Below are 18844 nucleotides of genomic sequence, written 5' to 3'. Positions count from 1 at the left end.
TCCAGACCACGCAGGGGAATCGACACTCCTGTCGCCATCAGGAGGGGAGAAGGGGCTCAGATGAAGTGGTGTCGGGACCCTCAGTGTTTCCCTCGAGGGAACCCGGTGTGTCGGGGAACTTCTGGGGGTCGCATGAAAGGTGTCAGGTACTGTTTTGCACTTCAGGACGGAAACTGGGACTTCCCTTGAGACGCCATAGCGGGCAAGAGGCTCATCTTGCAAAGACGTTGGAACCACGTGGTTTTCCTCGAGTTTCGGCGGGATTCTCGAGTTAAGACGGGGATCTCAGCCTTCCCCTTGGGTTGGCCCTGGGAAGCCCAATCTTCCCCTCGAGTGAGAGGGAAAGCTGGGGGTTGCGCTCGAGTCACCGCAGGGCCCAAGAGACCACACCTAGGTGTGTGTCCGGGACCTAATATTCGTCTCTAGGGAAAGCAGGGATCTCGGGGTTGCATTCCAGGCTCCCCCGGGGAGTCAGGCCTAGTCTCGAGGGGAAGCCAAGGACTCCGCTCTCCTCTCGAGTCGCGACGCGGGTCTCTTGGAGCCCCCTGAGCGGCCTCAAGGGAGTCCAGCCTCCTCTTCCATTTGGAGAGAGGACCCGGGATTGCTCTCCAGGCCATGCAGGAAAAGAAGGCCCTCAGCTCGCGATGACGGGGGCGTCTCGTGGGTTTTCTCAAGGTGCAGTGCCTGGTTGGGGTTTCTCACGAGATAGGACGGGGAGCTCAGGGAGACTCCTGTGGTGCCACGGAAGTCAGGTCTCCATGGACGTGGCGTGGGGGAGCGCCTCATTGCTCTCGAGTCATGGTAGGGGAATCAAGCCTCAAGACGCTTCGAAGAAGAACTCTCGAGGTCTTTCTCGGGGTGTGGCAGGAAACCCTGGGTTCCCTCGACTTGTGCCCATGACCTCAGGGAGCTTAGCGGGGTTCCTCTGAGAAGTCAGGGATACTGTGGAGTTGAGAGGGGCTTCTCGGGACTTCACAGGGACTGGTGCAATTGAAGAGGCCCTAATCTCGGATTGAGGCAGTAACGTCAGGGTTCCTCTCCATTTCTGACTCGGATAGCAGGGTCCCTGCAGAGTTGGGACAGGAGAGTCAGACCTCGTCTTGTGTGGAGTAATGGAACTCCGCTTGCCTCTCGAGTTGTTCATGGGATGACAGGCCACCTGTCGAGTTGTATGTGGAACCTGCGGTTTTGGGGGACGATGCACAGGGGTGTCAGTGCCCCTTCGTGTTGTGCCTTCATCCACAGGGTTACCTTCGAAGAGGTGACCAGGCATCGGGATCTTATCAATAGCGGACCAGGAAATCGGGGTCTTTCGGCATGTGGCACAACCCACGAGGCTACGTCTCGACTTCCCTCGTGAGACTGGCCTCATCCTGAGGTTCGCCGGGAAGTCTGGGAACCCCTTCCAGACAAAGCAGGGGAATCGACCCTCCTGTCGCCATCAGGAGGGGAGAAGAGGCTCAGCTGAAGCGGTGCTGGGAACCTCCATGTTCTCCTCGAGTGAGACCGGGGTGTCAGGGAAATTTGGGGGTCGCATCAAGGGTGCCAACTACCGTTTCACACTTCAAGACGGAACATAGGACTTCCCTGGAGACGCTATAGCTGACAGGGGCCTCATATTTCGATGACAGAGGAGCCAAGTTGTTTTTCTCCAGTTGCCGCGGGATTCTCGAATTACAATGGGGAATACAGGCTTCCTCTTGTGTTGGCCCAGGGAAGTCCAATCATCCATTCGAGTTGCGAGGGAGAGCTGGGGATTGCACTTGAGTCAATGCAGGACAAAAAAGACCTCATTTAGGCTTGTGTCCAGGACCGAGTTTTCCTCTACAGGGGCGACACGGATCTCGGGATCCCATTCCAGACTCACCCAAGTAGTCAGGCCTCGGCTCGAGGGGAAGCAACGGACTCCGCTCTCCTCTAGAGTAGCGACGTGTATCTCTTGGAGGCTACTGAGTGGCCTGAAGGGAGTCAGGCCTCCAGTGGAGTTTGGAGAGTGGACTCGGGATTGCTCTCTAGGTCATGTAGGAAAAGAAGGCCCTCATCTTACGATGATGGGGGCGTCTCGTGAGTTTTCTCGAGCGGCGGTGCCAGTGTGGGGTTTTCATGAGGTAGGACGGGGAGCGCAGGGAGCCTCTCGTGTGGCGCCAGGGAAGTTAGGTTTCAATGGGCATGGCGAGGGGAATGCGTCATTGCTCTCCAGTCATGGTAGGGTATCGGGCCTCAAGATGCGGTAAAGAAGGACTCTCGAGGTCTTGCTCAGAATGCAGCAGGAAACCCTGGGTTCACTCGACTTGTGCCAGTGACCGCAGAGAACTTCTGAGGGTGCCTCTGAGAATCAGGGATACTGTGGAGTTGGGAGGGGCCTCTCGGGACTCCACTGGGTATGGCACAATGGAACAGGGCCTCATTTCGAGTTGATGCAGGAACGTCAGGTTTCATCTACATTTCTGACTCCGATCGCACGGTCCCTGCAGAGTTGGGAAAGGAGAGTCAGGCCTTCTCTTGTGTGGAGGAAAGGAACTCCGCATGCCTCTCTAGTTCTTCAAGGGATGACAGGACACTTGTCGATCTGTGTTTGGAATCTGCGTGTTTTTCCATACTATGCATGGGGATGTCAGTACCCCTTCGTGTTGTGCCTTCACCCACAGGGTTGCCTTCGAAGAGGGGTCCGGGCCTCAGGGCCTTCTCAAGAGCGGACCGGGGCATCGGGGGCGTTCGGCATGTGGCACCACCCACGTGGTTAGTCTCGAATTTCCTCGTGAGACCGGCCTCATCCTGAGGTGCGCCGGGAAGGTCGGAACCCCTTGCAGACAAAGCAGGGGAATCGACCCTCCTGTCTCGATCAGGAGGGGAGAAGGGGCACAGATGAGGTGATGCCGGGAACCTCGGTGTTCCCCTCCAGTGAGACCAGTGTGTTGGGGAACTTTTGGGGTCGCATCAAAGGTGCCAAGTACCGTATCGCACTTCAAGATGGAACGTAAGACTTCTTTTGAGACGCTGTAGCGGCAATGGCCGCATCTTGCGATGAATAGGGAACGATGTGGTTTTTCTCGAGTTGTGGCGGGATTCTTGAGTTACAACGGGAAATTCAGGCTTCCTCTTCTGTTGGCCCAGGGAAGTCCAGTCTTCCATTTGAGTTGCGAGGGAGAGTTGGGGATTGCTCTCGAGTCACTGCAGGAAAAAAGAGACCTCATCTAGGCTTGTGTCCAGGACCTAATGTTTCTCTCCAGGGGCGACAGGGATCTCCGGTTCGCATATCAGACTCACCCGAGGAGTCAGGCCTCGCCTTGTGGGGAAGGAAAAGACTCCACTCTCCTCTCGACTCGCGACGGGTATGTCTTGGAGTCCACTGAGTGACCAAAAGGGAGTCAAGCCTACTGTGGAGTTTGGAGAGAGGACTCGGGATTGATCTCCAGGCCATGCTAGAAAAGAAGGCCGTCATGTCGCGAAAACGGGGGCGTCTCGTGGGTTTTCTCTATCTGCGGCGCCAGTGTGGGGTTTCTCACGAGGTATGACGGGGAGCTCAGGGAGCCTCTCGTGTGGCGCCAGGGAAGTCAGGGCTTCATGAGTGTAGCAGAGGGAGCGCGTCATTGCCCTCGATTCATGGTAGGGGAATCAGGCCTCAAAATGCGTTGAAGAAGGACTCTTGAGTTCTTTCTATGGTGGCGGCAGTAAACCCTGGGTTCACTCGAATTGTGCTGGTGACCTCAGGGAGCTTCTCAGGGTGCCTCTGAGAAGTCAGGGATACTGTGGAGCTGGGACGCGTCTCTCGGGACTCCACTGGTTTTCGTGCAATGGAAGAGGTCCTAATCTCGAGTGGAGGCAGGAACCTCAGCGTTCTTCTCGTGACTTCACTGGCGCTGGTCTGATTCGGATCGCAAAGTCCCTGCAGAGTTGGGACAGGAGAGTCAGGCCTCGTCTTGTGTAGAGGAATGAAACCCCACTTGCCTCTCGAGTTCTTCAGGGGTGACAAGCCACTTGTTGAGCTGTATGTGGAACCTGCGGGTTTTTCCGGACGATGCACGAGGGTGTCAGTGCCCCTTTGTGTTGTGCCTTCATCCACAGGGTTGCCTTCGAAGAGGTGTCCAGGCATCAGGTTCTTATGAAGAGTGTACAGGGAAATCATAGTCTTTTGGCATGTGGCACCACCCGCGAGCTACGTCTCGAATTTCCTCGTGAGACCGGCCTCATCCTGAAGTGCCCCGTGAAGGTCGGGAACCCCTTACAAACAAAGCAGGGGAAGTGACCCTCCTATCACGAACAGGAGGGGAGAAGGGGCTCAGATAAACTGGTGCCGGGAACCTCGGTGTTCACCTCGAGTGAGACCGATATTTCGGGGAACTTTTGGGGTCACATCAAGGGTGTCAAGTATCGTTTCGCACTTCAAGACGGAACGTGGGACTTTTCTTGAGAAGCTGTAGCGGGCAAGGGCCTCGTCTTGCGATGACGAGGGAACCAAGTGCTTTTTCTCGAGTTGCGGTGGGATTCTCGAGTTACGAAGGGGAATTCAGGCTTCCTCTTGTGTTGGCCCAGGGAAGTCCAATCTTCCATTCGAGTTGTCAGGGAGAGCGGGGGATTGCTCTCGAGTTACAGAAGGGCAAAAGAGACCTCATCTAGGCTTGTTTCCAGGACCTAATGTTCCTCTCCAGGGGAGACAGGGATCTCGGGGTTGCATTCCAGACCCACCTGGTGAGTCAGGCCTTGTCTCGAGGGGAAGCAAAGGACTCCATTCTCCTCTCGAGTCGCGATGGGTATCTCTTGGAGCCCACTAAGTGGCCTAAAGGGAGTCAAGCCTCCTGTGGAGTTTGAAAAGAGGATTCGGTATTCCTCTCCAGGCCATGCAGGAAAAGAAGGCCCTCATCTCGCGATGACAGGGGCGTATGGTGGGTTTTCTCAAGCTGCGGCGTCAGTGTGGGGTTTCTCACGAGGTACAACAGGGAGCTCAGGGAGCCTCTCTTATGGCGCCAGGGAAGTCAGGTCTCCATGTGCGTGGCGAGGGGGTGCGTGTCATTTCTATAGAGCCATGGAAGCAGATTCGGGCTTCAAGACACGTTGAAGTAGGACTCTCGAGGTATTTTTCGCATTGTGGCAGGAAACCCTGGGTTCCCTCGACATGTGCCGGTGACCTCATGGAGCTTCTCCGGGTGCCTCTGAGAAGTCAGGGGTACTGTGGAGTTGGGAGGGGCCTCTCTGGACTCCACTGGGTTTGGTGCAATGGATGAGAGCCTCATCTCGAGTGGAGGCAGGAACCTCATGTTTCCTCTCCTGGGTTTCCTTGCACCGGTACTGACTCGGATCGCAGTTTCCCTGCAGAGTTGGTACAGAAAATCAGGTCTCGCCTTGTGTGGAGGAATGGAACTCCACTTGCCTCTCGAGTTGTTCACGGGGTGACAGACCACTTGTTGAACTGTGTTTGTAACCTGCGGGTTTTTCTGGATGATAAACGGGGGTGTCAGTGCCCCTTCGTGTTGTGCTTTCATCCACAGGTTTTCCTTCGTAAAGGTGTCAGGGCATCGCGTTCTTATCAAGAGTAGACCGGGAAATCGGGGTCTTTCGGCTTGTGGCACCACCCACAAGGCTACGTCTCGAATTTCCTCGTGAGACCGGCCTCATCCTGAGGTGCGCCGGGAAGGTCCGGAACCCCTTCCAGACAAAGCAGGGTAATCGACCCTCCCGTCGCGATCAGGAGGGGATAAGGGGCTCAGAACAAGCGGTGCACCGAACCTTGGTGTTCCCCTCGAGTGAGACCAGGGTGTCGGGGAACTTTTGTGGTAACATCAAGGTTGCCAATTATCGTTTTAAACTTCAAGATGGAACGTGGGGCTTCTCCTGAGACGCTGTAGCTGGCAAGGGCCTCATCTTGCGATGACGGGGGAACCACGTGGTTTTTCTCGAGTTGCGGCGGGATTTTCGAATTACGATGGGGAATTCAGGTTTCCTCTTGTGTTGTCCCAGGGAAGTCCATTCTTCCATTCGAGGTGCGAGGGAGAGCAGGGGATTGCTCTCGAGTCACTTCAGGGCAAATGAGACCTCATCTATGCTTGTGTCTAGGACCTAATGTTCCTCTCCAGGGGCGACAGGGATCTCGGGGTTGCATTCCAGACTCACCTGAGGAGTCAGGCCTGGTATATAGGGGAAGCAAAGAATTCCGCTCTCCTCTCGAGTCCCGACGGGTATCTCTTGGAGCCCACAGAGTGGCCTAAAGGGAGTCAGGCCTCCTGTGGAGTTTGAAGAGAGGCCTCGAGATTGCTCTCCAGGCCATGCAGGAAAAGAAGGCCTTCATCTCGCGATGACGGAGGCGTCTCGTGGGTTTTCTCGAGCTGGGGAACCAGTGTGGGATTTCTCACGAGGTATGACGGGGAGCTCAGGGAGCCTCTCGTGTGGCGCCAGGGAAGTCAAGTCTCCATGCGAGTTTCGAGGGGGAACGCGTCATTGCTCTCGAGTCATGGTAGGGGAATCGGGATTCAAGACGCGTGAAGGAGGATTTTCGAGGTCTTTCTCGGGTTGCGTCAGGAAACCCTGTGTTCCCTCGACTTGTGCCGGTGACCCCAGGGAGCTTCTAAGGGTGCCTCTGAGAAGTCGCGATACTGTGGATTTGGGAGGGGCCTCTCGGGCCTCCACTGTTTTTGGTGTAATGGAAGAGGGCCTCATCTCGAGTGGAGTCAGGAACCTCAGGGTTCCTCTCCATTTCGGACTCCGATCGCAGGGTCCCTTCAGAGTTGGGACCGGAGAGTCAGGCCTCGTCTTGAGTGGAGGAATGGAACTCTGCTTGCCTCTCGAGTTGTTCATGGGATGACAGGCCTCTTGTCGAGCTGTGTGTGGAACCTGCGGCTTTTACCAAATGATGCACGGGAGTGTCAGTGACCCTTCGTTTTGTGCCTTCGTCCACAGGGTTGCCTTTGAAGAGGTGTCCGGGCATCGGGTTCTTCTCAAGAGTGGGCCGGGAAATCGGGGTATTTCGGCATGTGACACCACCCCCGACGCTATGTCTCGAATTTCCTCGTGAGACCGGCCTCATCCTGAGGTGCACCGGGAATGTGGGGAACCCCTTCCAAACAAAGCAGGGGAATAGACCCTCCTGTCGCGAACAGGAGGGGAGAAGGTGCTCAGATGAAGTGGTGCGGGAACCTCGGTGTTCCTGTCGAGTGAGACCGGCGTGTCCAGGAACATTTGGTGTCGCATCAAGGGTGCAAAGTACCGTTTCGCACTTCAAGACGGAACGTGGTTCTTTTCTTGAGAGGCCATAGCAGCAAGGGCCTCATCTTGGGATGACGTTGGAAACACGTGGTTTTTCTCGAGTTGTGGCGGGATTCTCGAGTTACGAAGGGGATTTCTGGCTTCCTCTTGTGTTGGCCCAGGGAAGCCCAATCTTCCATTCGAGTTGCGAGGGAGAGCTGGGGGTTGCGCTCGAGTCACTGAAGGGCAAAAGAAACTTCATCCAGGCTTGTGTCTAGGACCTAATGTTCCTCTCAAGGGGTGACTGGGATCTTGGGGTTGCATTCCAGACTCACCCAGGAGTCAGGCATCGTCTCGAGGGGAAACAAAGGACTTCTCTCTCTTCTCGAGTCGTGACGGGTATTTCTTGGAGCCCACTGAGTGGACTAAAGGGAGTCAAGCCTCCTCTGGAGTTTGGAGAGAGGACTCGGGATTGCACTCCAGGACATGCAGGAAAAGAAGGCCCTCATCTCACGATGACGGGGGGGGGGTCTCAGTGGTTTTACCGAGCTGCAGCGCCTGTGTTGGTTTCTCAGGAGGTACAACGGGGAGCTCAGGGAGCCTCTTGTGTGGCGCCAGGGACGTTAGGTCTCGATGAGTGTGGCAAGGGGGAGCGCGTCATTGCTCTCGAGTCATGGTAGGGGAATCAGGCCTCTAGACGCGTTGAAGAAGGACTCTCAAGATCTCTCTTGGGTCTTGGCAAGAATACCTGGGTTCCCTCGACTTGTGCCGGTGACCTCAGGGAGATTCTCCGGGTGCCTCTGAGAAGTCAGGGATACTGTGGAGTTGGGAAAGACCTCTCGGGACTCCACTGGGTTTGGTGAAATGGAAGGGGGCCTCATCTCGAGGGGAGGCAGGAACCTCAGGGTTCCTCTCCATTTCTGATTCCAATCGCAGCCCCCTGCATAGTTGGGAGAGGTGAGTCAGGCCTTGTCTTGTGTGCAGGAATGGACCTCCGCTTGCCTCTCGAGTTGTTCACTGGGTGACAGGAACTTGTTGAGCTGTATGAGTAACCTGCGGTCTTTTCCGGATGATGCACGGGGGTGTCAGTGCCCCTTCGTGTTGTGCCTTCATCCACACTATCTTCGAATAGGTGTCTGGGCATCGCGTTCTTATCAAGAGCGGATCGGGAAATCGCGGTCTTTCGGCATGTGGCACCACCATCGAGGCTACGTCTCGAATTTCCTCGTGAGACAGCCTCATCTGAGGTGCGTGGAGAAGGTCGGGAACCCCTTGCAGACAAAGCAGGGGAATTGACCCTCCTTTCGCGATCAGGAGGGGAGAAGGGGCTCAGATGAAGTGGTGCCAGGAACCTCGGTGTTCCCCTCTAGTGCAACCCGTATGTCGGGGAACTTTTGGGGTAGCATTAAGGGTGCCAAATATCATTTCGCACTTGAAGACAGAACGTGGGACTACTCTTGAGACGCTGGAGCGGGCAAGGGCCTCATCTTGCAATGAAGTGGAAACCACGTGGTTTTTCTCAAGTTGAGGTGGAATTCTCGAATTACTACTGGGAATTCAGGCTTCCTCTTGTGTTGGCCCAGGGAGGTCCAATATTCCATTCGGGTTGCGAGGGAAAGCTGGGGAGTGCTCTCGAGTTACTGCAGGGCAAAAGCTACCTCATCTAGCCTTGTGTTCAGGACCCAATGATCCTCTCCAAGGGCGACAGGGATCTCGGGTTTGCATTACAGACTCACCCAGGGAGTTAGGCCTCGTCTCGAGGGGAAGCAAAGGACTCGGCTCTCCTCTCGAGTTGCGACGCATATCTCTTGGAGCCCACTGAGTGGTCTAAAGGGAGTCAACCCTCCTCTTCAGTTTGGAGAGAGGACTCGGGATTGCTCTCCAGGCCATGCAGGAAAAGAAGGCCCACATCTCGAGATGACGGGGGCGTCTCGTGTGTTTTCTCGAGCTGTGGCGCCAGTGTGGGGTTTCTCACGAGGTACGACGGGGAGTTCAGGTAGCCTCTCGTGTGGCAACAGGGAAGTCAGGTCTCCATGGGCGGGGCAAGGGGGAGCGCGTCATTGCTCTCAAGTCAGGGTAGGGGAATCGGGCCTCATGACGGGTTGAAAAAGAACTCTCGATGTCTTTCTAGGGTTGCGGTAGGAAACCCTGGGTTCCCTTGACTTGTGCCGGTGACCTCAGGGAGCGTCTTAGGGTGCCTCTGAGAAGTCAGGGATACTGTGGATTTGGGAGAGGCCTCTCGGGACTCCTCTGGGTTTGGTGCAATGGAAGTGGGCCTCATCTCGAGTTGAGGCAGGAACCTCAGGGTTCTGCTCCTGACTTCCTGGAGGCCAGATCTGACTCAGATCGCAGGGTCCCTGTTGAGTTTGCTCAGGAGTGTCAGGTCTCGTGTTCTGCGGAGGAATGGAACTCCGCTTACATCTCAAGTTGTTCAAGGATGACACCACTTTTCGTGATGTGTGTGGAACCTGCGGGTTTTTCGGAGATGCACGGGGGCGTCAGTGCTCCTTCCTGTTGTGCCTTCATCCACAGGGTTGCCTTCGAAGAGGTGTCCGGGCATCGGGATCTCCTCAAGTGCGGACCGGGAAATTGGGGTCTTTCAGCATGTTGCACCACCCACGAGGCTACGTCTCGAATTTCCTCGTGAGACCGGCCTCATCCTGAGGCGCACAGGAAAGTCCGAGAACCCTTTCCAAACAAAGCAGGGGAATCGACCCTCCTTTCGGGATCAGGAGGAGAGAAAGGGCTCAGATGTAGTAGTGCCGGGAACCTCGGTGCTCTCCTTGAGTGAACGTCGGGTAACTTTTCGCGTTGCATCAAGGGTGCCAAGTACCGTTTCGCACTTCAAGACGGAACCTGGGACTTCTCTTTAGACGCTGTAGTGGGCAAGGGCCTCATCTAGTGCTGACGGGGGACCCACGTGTTTTTTCTCGAGTTGCGGCAGGATTCTTGAGTTACGATGGGGAATACAGGTTTCTTCTTGTGTTGGCCCAGGGAAGTCCAATCTTCCATTCGAGTTGCAAGTGAGACCTGGAGATTGCTCTCGAGTCACTGCAGGGCAAAATAGAGCTCATCTAGGTTTGTGTCCAGGACCGAGTTTTTCTCTCCAGGGGCGACAGGGATCTCGGGGTTGCATTCCAGACTCACCCGGGGAGTCAGGCCTCGTCTCGAAGGGAATGAATGGACTCCACTCTCCTCTCGAGTCGCGACGGGTATCCCTTGGAGCCCAAGAGTGGCGTAAATGGAGTTAAGCCTCCTGTGGAGTTTGGACAGAGGACTCGGGATTGCTCTCTAGGCCATGCAGGAAAAGAAGGCCCTCATCTCGCGATGACGGGGGCGTCTCGTGGGTTTTCTCAAGGTGCAGTGCCTGGTTGGGGTTTCTCACGAGATAGGACGGGGAGCTCAGGGAGACTCCTGTGGTGCCACGGAAGTCAGGTCTCCATGGACGTGGCGTGGGGGAGCGCCTCATTGCTCTCGAGTCATGGTAGGGGAATCAAGCCTCAAGACGCTTCGAAGAAGAACTCTCGAGGTCTTTCTCGGGGTGTGGCAGGAAACCCTGGGTTCCCTCGACTTGTGCCCATGACCTCAGGGAGCTTAGCGGGGTTCCTCTGAGAAGTCAGGGATACTGTGGAGTTGAGAGGGGCTTCTCGGGACTTCACAGGGACTGGTGCAATTGAAGAGGCCCTAATCTCGGATTGAGGCAGTAACGTCAGGGTTCCTCTCCATTTCTGACTCGGATAGCAGGGTCCCTGCAGAGTTGGGACAGGAGAGTCAGACCTCGTCTTGTGTGGAGTAATGGAACTCCGCTTGCCTCTCGAGTTGTTCATGGGATGACAGGCCACCTGTCGAGTTGTATGTGGAACCTGCGGTTTTGGGGGACGATGCACAGGGGTGTCAGTGCCCCTTCGTGTTGTGCCTTCATCCACAGGGTTACCTTCGAAGAGGTGACCAGGCATCGGGATCTTATCAATAGCGGACCAGGAAATCGGGGTCTTTCGGCATGTGGCACAACCCACGAGGCTACGTCTCGACTTCCCTCGTGAGACTGGCCTCATCCTGAGGTTCGCCGGGAAGTCTGGGAACCCCTTCCAGACAAAGCAGGGGAATCGACCCTCCTGTCGCCATCAGGAGGGGAGAAGAGGCTCAGCTGAAGCGGTGCTGGGAACCTCCATGTTCTCCTCGAGTGAGACCGGGGTGTCAGGGAAATTTGGGGGTCGCATCAAGGGTGCCAACTACCGTTTCACACTTCAAGACGGAACATAGGACTTCCCTGGAGACGCTATAGCTGACAGGGGCCTCATATTTCGATGACAGAGGAGCCAAGTTGTTTTTCTCCAGTTGCCGCGGGATTCTCGAATTACAACGGGGAATACAGGCTTCCTCTTGTGTTGGCCCAGGGAAGTCCAATCATCCATTCGAGTTGCGAGGGAGAGCTGGGGATTGCACTTGAGTCAATGCAGGACAAAAAAGACCTCATTTAGGCTTGTGTCCAGGACCGAGTTTTCCTCTACAGGGGCGACACGGATCTCGGGATCCCATTCCAGACTCACCCAAGTAGTCAGGCCTCGGCTCGAGGGGAAGCAACGGACTCCGCTCTCCTCTAGAGTAGCGACGTGTATCTCTTGGAGGCTACTGAGTGGCCTGAAGGGAGTCAGGCCTCCAGTGGAGTTTGGAGAGTGGACTCGGGATTGCTCTCTAGGTCATGTAGGAAAAGAAGGCCCTCATCTTACGATGATGGGGGCGTCTCGTGAGTTTTCTCGAGCGGCGGTGCCAGTGTGGGGTTTTCATGAGGTAGGACGGGGAGCGCAGGGAGCCTCTCGTGTGGCGCCAGGGAAGTTAGGTTTCAATGGGCATGGCGAGGGGAATGCGTCATTGCTCTCCAGTCATGGTAGGGTATCGGGCCTCAAGATGCGGTAAAGAAGGACTCTCGAGGTCTTGCTCAGAATGCAGCAGGAAACCCTGGGTTCACTCGACTTGTGCCAGTGACCGCAGAGAACTTCTGAGGGTGCCTCTGAGAATCAGGGATACTGTGGAGTTGGGAGGGGCCTCTCGGGACTCCACTGGGTATGGCACAATGGAACAGGGCCTCATTTCGAGTTGATGCAGGAACGTCAGGTTTCATCTACATTTCTGACTCCGATCGCACGGTCCCTGCAGAGTTGGGAAAGGAGAGTCAGGCCTTCTCTTGTGTGGAGGAAAGGAACTCCGCATGCCTCTCTAGTTCTTCAAGGGATGACAGGACACTTGTCGATCTGTGTTTGGAATCTGCGTGTTTTTCCATACTATGCATGGGGATGTCAGTACCCCTTCGTGTTGTGCCTTCACCCACAGGGTTGCCTTCGAAGAGGGGTCCGGGCCTCAGGGCCTTCTCAAGAGCGGACCGGGGCATCGGGGGCGTTCGGCATGTGGCACCACCCACGTGGTTAGTCTCGAATTTCCTCGTGAGACCGGCCTCATCCTGAGGTGCGCCGGGAAGGTCGGAACCCCTTGCAGACAAAGCAGGGGAATCGACCCTCCTGTCTCGATCAGGAGGGGAGAAGGGGCACAGATGAGGTGATGCCGGGAACCTCGGTGTTCCCCTCCAGTGAGACCAGTGTGTTGGGGAACTTTTGGGGTCGCATCAAAGGTGCCAAGTACCGTATCGCACTTCAAGATGGAACGTAAGACTTCTTTTGAGACGCTGTAGCGGCAATGGCCGCATCTTGCGATGAATAGGGAACGATGTGGTTTTTCTCGAGTTGTGGCGGGATTCTTGAGTTACAACGGGAAATTCAGGCTTCCTCTTCTGTTGGCCCAGGGAAGTCCAGTCTTCCATTTGAGTTGCGAGGGAGAGTTGGGGATTGCTCTCGAGTCACTGCAGGAAAAAAGAGACCTCATCTAGGCTTGTGTCCAGGACCTAATGTTTCTCTCCAGGGGCGACAGGGATCTCCGGTTCGCATATCAGACTCACCCGAGGAGTCAGGCCTCGCCTTGTGGGGAAGGAAAAGACTCCACTCTCCTCTCGACTCGCGACGGGTATGTCTTGGAGTCCACTGAGTGACCAAAAGGGAGTCAAGCCTACTGTGGAGTTTGGAGAGAGGACTCGGGATTGATCTCCAGGCCATGCTAGAAAAGAAGGCCGTCATGTCGCGAAAACGGGGGCGTCTCGTGGGTTTTCTCTATCTGCGGCGCCAGTGTGGGGTTTCTCACGAGGTATGACGGGGAGCTCAGGGAGCCTCTCGTGTGGCGCCAGGGAAGTCAGGGCTTCATGAGTGTAGCAGAGGGAGCGCGTCATTGCCCTCGATTCATGGTAGGGGAATCAGGCCTCAAAATGCGTTGAAGAAGGACTCTTGAGTTCTTTCTATGGTGGCGGCAGTAAACCCTGGGTTCACTCGAATTGTGCTGGTGACCTCAGGGAGCTTCTCAGGGTGCCTCTGAGAAGTCAGGGATACTGTGGAGCTGGGACGCGTCTCTCGGGACTCCACTGGTTTTCGTGCAATGGAAGAGGTCCTAATCTCGAGTGGAGGCAGGAACCTCAGCGTTCTTCTCGTGACTTCACTGGCGCTGGTCTGATTCGGATCGCAAAGTCCCTGCAGAGTTGGGACAGGAGAGTCAGGCCTCGTCTTGTGTAGAGGAATGAAACCCCACTTGCCTCTCGAGTTCTTCAGGGGTGACAAGCCACTTGTTGAGCTGTATGTGGAACCTGCGGGTTTTTCCGGACGATGCACGAGGGTGTCAGTGCCCCTTTGTGTTGTGCCTTCATCCACAGGGTTGCCTTCGAAGAGGTGTCCAGGCATCGGGTTCTTATGAAGAGTGTACAGGGAAATCATAGTCTTTTGGCATGTGGCACCACCCGCGAGCTACGTCTCGAATTTCCTCGTGAGACCGGCCTCATCCTGAAGTGCCCCGTGAAGGTCGGGAACCCCTTACAAACAAAGCAGGGGAAGTGACCCTCCTATCACGAACAGGAGGGGAGAAGGGGCTCAGATAAACTGGTGCCGGGAACCTCGGTGTTCACCTCGAGTGAGACCGATATTTCGGGGAACTTTTGGGGTCACATCAAGGGTGTCAAGTATCGTTTCGCACTTCAAGACGGAACGTGGGACTTTTCTTGAGAAGCTGTAGCGGGCAAGGGCCTCGTCTTGCGATGACGAGGGAACCAAGTGCTTTTTCTCGAGTTGCGGTGGGATTCTCGAGTTACGAAGGGGAATTCAGGCTTCCTCTTGTGTTGGCCCAGGGAAGTCCAATCTTCCATTCGAGTTGTCAGGGAGAGCGGGGGATTGCTCTCGAGTTACAGAAGGGCAAAAGAGACCTCATCTAGGCTTGTTTCCAGGACCTAATGTTCCTCTCCAGGGGAGACAGGGATCTCGGGGTTGCATTCCAGACCCACCTGGTGAGTCAGGCCTTGTCTCGAGGGGAAGCAAAGGACTCCATTCTCCTCTCGAGTCGCGATGGGTATCTCTTGGAGCCCACTAAGTGGCCTAAAGGGAGTCAAGCCTCCTGTGGAGTTTGAAAAGAGGATTCGGTATTCCTCTCCAGGCCATGCAGGAAAAGAAGGCCCTCATCTCGCGATGACAGGGGCGTATGGTGGGTTTTCTCAAGCTGCGGCGTCAGTGTGGGGTTTCTCACGAGGTACAACAGGGAGCTCAGGGAGCCTCTCTTATGGCGCCAGGGAAGTCAGGTCTCCATGTGCGTGGCGAGGGGGTGCGTGTCATTTCTATAGAGCCATGGAAGCAGATTCGGGCTTCAAGACACGTTGAAGTAGGACTCTCGAGGTATTTTTCGCATTGTGGCAGGAAACCCTGGGTTCCCTCGACATGTGCCGGTGACCTCATGGAGCTTCTCCGGGTGCCTCTGAGAAGTCAGGGGTACTGTGGAGTTGGGAGGGGCCTCTCTGGACTCCACTGGGTTTGGTGCAATGGATGAGAGCCTCATCTCGAGTGGAGGCAGGAACCTCATGTTTCCTCTCCTGGGTTTCCTTGCACCGGTACTGACTCGGATCGCAGTTTCCCTGCAGAGTTGGTACAGAAAATCAGGTCTCGCCTTGTGTGGAGGAATGGAACTCCACTTGCCTCTCGAGTTGTTCACGGGGTGACAGACCACTTGTTGAACTGTGTTTGTAACCTGCGGGTTTTTCTGGATGATAAACGGGGGTGTCAGTGCCCCTTCGTGTTGTGCTTTCATCCACAGGTTTTCCTTCGTAAAGGTGTCAGGGCATCGCGTTCTTATCAAGAGTAGACCGGGAAATCGGGGTCTTTCGGCTTGTGGCACCACCCACGAGGCTGTCTCGAATTTCCTCCTGAGACCTGCCTCATCCTTAGGCGCGCTGGAAAGGTCGGGAACGCCTTCCAGACATAGCAGGGGAATCGACACTCCTGTCGCGATCACGAGGGCAGAAGGAGCTCAAATGAAGTGGTTCCGGGAACCTCGGTGTTCCTTTCGAGTGAGACCGGTATGTCGGGGAATTTTGAGATTGCATCAAGGGTGCCAAGTACCGTTTCGCACTTCAAGACAGAACGTGGGACTTCACTTGAGTCGCTGTAGCGGGCAAGGGCCTCATCTAGCGCTGATGGGGGAACCACGTGGATTTTCTCGAGTTTCGGCGGGATTCTCGAGTTACGATGTCGAATTCATGCTTCCAATTGTATTGGCCCAGGGAAGTCCAATCTTCAATTCGATTTGCAAGGGAGAGCTGGCGATTGCTCTCTAGTAACTGCAGTGCAAAATAGACCTCATCTAGGCTTGTGTCCAGGACCGAGTTTTCTTCTCCAGGTGCGACAGGAACTCAGGGTTGCATTCCAGACTCACACGGGGAGTCAGGCCTCATCTCGAGGGGAAGCAAAGGACTCCTCTCTCCCTTCAAGTCCTGACAGGTATATCTTGGAGCCAACTGAGAGGCCTAAAGAGAGTCAAGCCTCCTGTGGAGTCTGGAGAGAGGACTCGGTTTTGCTCTCCATGCCAGGCAGGAAAGAAGTCCCTCATCTCGTGATGACGGGGGCGTATCGTGGGTTTTCTCGAGCTGCGGTGCCTGAATGGGGTTTCTGAAGAGGTACGACGGGGAGCTCAGGGAGACTCTCTTCAGGAGTCAGGGAAGTCAGGTCTCCATGCGCATGGCGATGGGGAGCGGGTCTTTGCTCTCGAGTCATGGTAGGGGAATCGGGCCTCAAGACACGCCGAAGGACTCTCAAGGTCTTTCTCGGGTCGCAGCAGGAAACCCTGGGTTCCCTTGACTTGGGCCGGTGACCTCAGGTAGATTCTCAAGGTGCCTCTGAGAATTCAGGGATACTGTGGAGTTGGGAGGGGCCTCTCGCGACTCATCTGGGTTTGGTGCAATGGAAGAGGGCCTCACCTCGAGTTGAGACAGGAACCTCAGGTTTCCTCTCCATTTCTAACTCGGATGGCAGGGTCCCTGAAGAGTTGGGACAGGAGAGTCAGGCCTCATCTTGTGTGGAGGAATCGAACTCCGCTTGCCTATAGAGTTGTTCACGGGGTGACATTCCACTTGTCGAGCTGTGTGTAGAACCTGTGGGTTTTTCTGGACGATGCACGGGAGTTTTAGTAACCCTTCTGTGGTGCCTTCATCCACAGGGTTGCCTTCGAAGTGGTGTCCGGGCATCGGGTTCTTATCCAGATTGGACCGCACCATCGGGGTCTTTCGGCATGTGGCACCACCCACGAGGCTACGTCTCAAATTTCCTCCTGAGAAAGGCCTCATCCTTAGGTGCGCCAGGATGTGCGGGAACTCCTTCCAGACAAAGCAGGGGAATTTACCCTCCTGTCGTGATCAGGAGGGGAGAAAGTGATCAGATGAAGTGGTGCCGGGAACTTCGGTGTTCCCCTCGGTGAGAACGGTGTGTCGGGGAACTTTTGGGGTAACATCAAGGGTGAAAAGTAGCATTTCGCACTTCAACACGGAACGTGGGACTTCTCTTGAGACGTTGTAGGGGGCAAGGGCCTCATCTTGCGATGACGGGGGAACCACGTGGCGTTTCTCGAGTTGTGGCGGGATTCTCGAGTTTCGACGGGGAATACAGTCTTCCTCATGTGTTGGCCCAGGGAAGTCCTATCTTCCATTCGAGTTTAAAGGGAGAGCTGGGTATTGCCCTCGAGTCACTGCAGGGCAAAATAGACCTCATCTAGGCTTGTGTCCAGGACTTAATGTTCATCCCTAGGGGCGACAGGGATCTCGGGCTTGCATACCAGACTCAGCCGGGGAATCAGGCCTCGTCTCGAGGGGAAGCAAAGAACTCCACTGTTTTTTTGAGTCGCGATGGGTATCTCTTGGAGCCCACTGTGTGCCCTAAAGGGAGTCAAGCCTCCTGTGCTGTTTGGATAGAGGACTCGGGATTCCTCTCCAGGCCATGCAGGAAAAGAAGGCCCTCATCTCGCGATGACGGCGGCGTCTTGTGGGTTTTCTAGACTGCCACGCTAGTGCCAGGTTTCTGACGAGGTACGAGAGGGAGCTCAGGGAGCCTCTCGTGTGGCGCCAGGGAAGTCAGGTCCCCATGAGATGGCTAGGGGGAGCTCGTCATTGCTCTCGAGTCATGGTAGGGTAATCGGGCCTCAAGACGGGTTGAAGAAGGACTCTCGAGGTCTTTCTCGGGGCACTGCATAAAACCCAGGGTTCCCTTGACTTGTGCCTGCGACCTCAGGGAGCTTCTCAGAGTGCCTCTGAGAAGTCAGGGATACTGTGCAGTTTGGAGGGGCCTCTCGAGACTCCTCTGCATTTGGTGGAATGTAAGAGGGACTCATCTCGAGTTGAAGCAGGAACCTCAGTGTTCCTCTCCATTTCTGACTCAGATCGCAAGGTCCCTGCATGTTGGTACAGGAGAGTCAGGCCTCGTCTTTTCTGGAGGATGGGACTCCTCTTGCCTCTCGAGTTGTTCTCGAGGTGACAGGCCACTTGTCGAGCTGTGTGTGTAACCTGCCCGTTTTTCCGGATGATGCACAGGTGTGTTAGTGCCCCTTCGTGTTGTACCTTCATACTCAAGGCTGCCTTCCAAGAGGTGTCCGAGCATCGGATTCTTATCAAGAGCGGACCGGGAAATTGGAGTCTTTCAGCAAGTGGCACCACCCACAAAGCTACGTATCGAATTTCCCCATGAGACCGGCCTCATCCTGAGTTGTGCAGGGAAGGTCGGGCCCCCTTGCAGACAAAGCAGGGGAATCGACCCACCGGTCACGATCAGGAGGGGAGAAGGGGCTTAAATGAAGTGGTGCCGGGAACCTCGGTGTTCCCCTTGAGTGAGACCGGCGTGTTGAGGGACTTTTGGGGTCGCATCAAGGGTGCCAAGTACCGTTTCTCATTTCAAGACGGAACCTGGGACATCTTTTGAAACGCTGTAACGGGCAAGGGCCTCATCTTGCGATGACGGGAGAACCACGTGGTTTTGCTCGAGTTGCGGCGGGATTCTCGAGTTATGACCGGGAATTTAGGCTTCCTCTTGTTGGCCTTGAAATCCAATCTTCCATTCGGGTTGCGAGGGGGAGCTGGGGATTGCGCTAGAGTCACTGCAGGGCAAAAGAGACCTAATCTAGGCTTGTGTCCAGGATCTAACGTTGCTCTCCAGGGGCGACAGGGATCTCGGGTTTGCATTCCAGACTGATCCAGGGAGTCAGTTCTCACCTCGAGGGTAAGCAAAGAATTCCGCTCTCGTCTCGAGTCGCGATGGGTATCTCTTGGAGCCCA

This window comes from Bubalus kerabau, chromosome 13, assembly GCF_029407905.1.
Source record: "Bubalus kerabau isolate K-KA32 ecotype Philippines breed swamp buffalo chromosome 13, PCC_UOA_SB_1v2, whole genome shotgun sequence".
Taxonomy (NCBI): domain Eukaryota; kingdom Metazoa; phylum Chordata; class Mammalia; order Artiodactyla; family Bovidae; genus Bubalus; species Bubalus kerabau.
The sequence above is the reverse complement of the archived record's forward strand: the minus strand, read 5'-3'. Positions refer to the sequence as shown.